The following is a 3,135-nucleotide window of genomic DNA, read 5'->3' as shown; positions in this document are numbered from 1 at the left end:
TCCTGCTGTGCTTTATATTCACTGCCTTTCTGAAACAAGAATACACCAGAGCCACCATTTCTGGGGAAACAATGTTTTAGGGACCCAATTCAGTTTATAGTTTACTGTTACTGACTCTTCTAGTTACCCATTCTCACTAGTCTCCTAGTTTCGACTGAAAATTTCAAAAAGAGCCTTCATGTGGATAAGTTATTAAAGAATGAAGAATACAGTCACACACATGAAATTCAGATGGTTCCCAAAGGAAGAATTCTATTTTGGCACAAGCTAAGTCAAGCCAAAGGGTTTGGTAATCTTTTCCCATCCTTGGCGGGGATAGATTGTGTAGGTTTACCAGAAGCCTGGGACAATATTTTTAGCCATCTCATGTTGTCTGATAGTCTTTAAAGGACTCATGCAAATATCTGTGTGGGCTGTTTTCAAAAGCCAAGCCACTTAACAAAGTGTTCTTTTATCAAAGTATTAAGTCATTCATAAATGAAGACTGTTTATGTGCAGAAGGGCTTCAAAGCCTGTTTTGATGAAGATGAACTTTCTTTCTCTGCGGCAGCTGTCCTAGCCCATGGAGGGGGAATTCACAGCCCGGAGCAGGCAGGAGTCCAGGGCAGTGGGAGGAGGTGGCCGAGGCTTTTAGGAAGGTTTCATTGCAGGTGTTTCCTCTGAGTGCAGTTTAGACTGTTTCTGAAATGGATCTGGAGAAAGGAGGCCACTTCGTTTCCTTCCAGACCATTTCATCTCGTGTTTAGATAGAATCACTTGTTCACTTAGCACAGTGATTTCCCCTACTGTATTATATAATGATTCCAAAATTTACAAAAAGCATGCCAGTCCTAATTATTTGAGAGAATCTCTCAATTTAGATTAGATTTGGGTCAAGTTTGAAAACAAACAAAGAAAAGCCTAGAGAATAGAATTAATGTTACCATCCCAAAATAGGACCTGTAGGTACAACAGAATGCAAAATGGGAATGAGAGACTAGAAAGGGAAGGTGAAAGAGGTTTGTGAGGATGCTTAGAGAGGGACGGATATAGCATCACTGTTACCTAGACAATGGACCAAGACCAAGCTCAACACTGTCATTGGTTGTTGAGTGTCTTATTTTAGTTGACAGAAAAGCACCCTTGGACTTACTGGGTCTGGAAGGTGAACATGTGGATGACAAGCATATGAGTACCTGGTGATATCAGGGGGGATATGACGGGGATATCCTTAGAGACAGAGTCTGTCATACAGAGTGAAGTAAGTCAGAAAGAGGAAAACAAATACCGTATGCTAACACATATATATGGAATCTAAAAATAAGGTCATGAAGAACCTAGGGGTAAGATGGGAATAAAGACGCAGACCTACTAGAGAATGGACTTGAGGACACGGGGAGGAGGAAGGGTAAGCTGGGACGAAGTGAGAGAGAGGCATGGACATATATATACACTACCAAACGTAAGGTAGATAGCTAGTGGGAAGCAGCCGCATAGCACAGGGAGATCAGCTCGGTGCTTTGTGACCACCTAGAGGGGTGGGATAGGGAGGGTGGGAGGCGGGGAGACGCAAGAGGGAGGGGATATGGGGATATATGTATACGTGCAGCTGATTCACTTTGTTATACAGCAGCAACTAACACACCATTGTAAAGCAATTATACTCCGATAAAAATGTTAAAAAAAAAAAAAAAAGGAACAGACCAGCTACATGGTCCCTGGAATCACTCTGACCTCAGTGATCGGAGCACAAAAAAATAATGTTCCTACATTCTTTGAGGGTCTTTAGAAGTTATTACAAGTTAACTTTTGCTCAGATTTTACTATAATATATTTAAAAACTATGCACAAATTGAGTTTCCTGTCTCCTGACCTTTAATTCGACCTCTGGAAAATAGGCTTTGGCAAATAAAGCAAACGTAGGATATTCATTAACCATCTCTTTATCAAAATGAGGCTGAATAATTGACAATATTATTAATCCCCAAAAGTGAAATATTCAATTTGGAAAGTTCATTTTGGAAGACTGTCAATATAATTGTGAGCTTTTTTCTCGTGTGTGTGTGTGTGTGTGTCCGTGTGTGCGTGTGTGTGTGTGTGTGTGTTGACTTCAGAGAAATATGTTTCTGTGTGGGACCAGAAGTAACTACCTCTCAAAGCTCCGCCAAGTCTAGCAGTTTCTAGGAATGAATGAAGTCCTTGCTTTAGATGAACACCACACCATTGCCTAAATGTGTTGTTTAATTATTCAACACACACTTTTTTGTTTCCAGTGAGAGTAAAAGTGCGCTAGATCAGAGAAAACATCCAGAAACCTGGTTTTCACGCACGTGGAACTTAAAATCATTCATGCTTTCTACATATAGTTCTGCATTAGTGTGGTTTTGTTTACTTAGGTACGTGGAAGAGAAAGTGACACTGATTAATTTTGAATCTGATGCTGACAAGACAAAGTCATTTTTATAAAGCCAAGGAATTATGTTACAGCGTGCCTTGTTAATAATTTTTAGTGGTTTCTCTACACCACGGTAGTTAGGATCTGTCGCATCTACTATTATTTGTTTTATTTAGGAAAAATTTGAGTTGATATTCTCCACCATTGCATGCATGTACCGTTGCGGCCACCTGCTACACCAGCTGTTTTCAACTGAGGGAACTGAGATGAAAAGCCTTCAGAAGTCAATTAATGCATAATGTTCTTTCCTTTCAAGATCAGTTACTAAATCTTAACAGGTTTAGGTCTGATATAAACCAGCTCATGCAAAATCCGGCTTCCATGTATCATCAGAATATTCTATGGCTTCCATGGCTTACAAATAATTCAGGAAAACAGCATGGTCCCGAGAATCTTATATTGGGTGTATAAGTAAGGTTCTCTTATCACATGCTTTAGGGCTATTTACTATTTCAAACCAATACATTCTTTTCTTATAACTTAGAAATGCTCTGCTAAAGATCCCCATCCATCTTAAATTACTCTATAAGCGGGATGTGGTTCAATCAAAAGGATAGGAGTTTTGGCATAATTTACCAAAGTAAGTCTCACATTTTGGGGTTGATAAATATGCTATGATGATTAAGAAAAAGATTTTGAGAAAGAGATACTAAGGGGGAAAATAGTCCTTCCCCAGCTTTGAATGCATTCCTTCTCTACTA

Source organism: Lipotes vexillifer, unplaced genomic scaffold (assembly GCF_000442215.2).
Source record: "Lipotes vexillifer unplaced genomic scaffold, Lipotes_vexillifer_v1.1 scaffold14, whole genome shotgun sequence".
NCBI lineage: Eukaryota > Metazoa > Chordata > Mammalia > Artiodactyla > Lipotidae > Lipotes > Lipotes vexillifer.
This window is presented reverse-complemented; position numbering follows the sequence as displayed.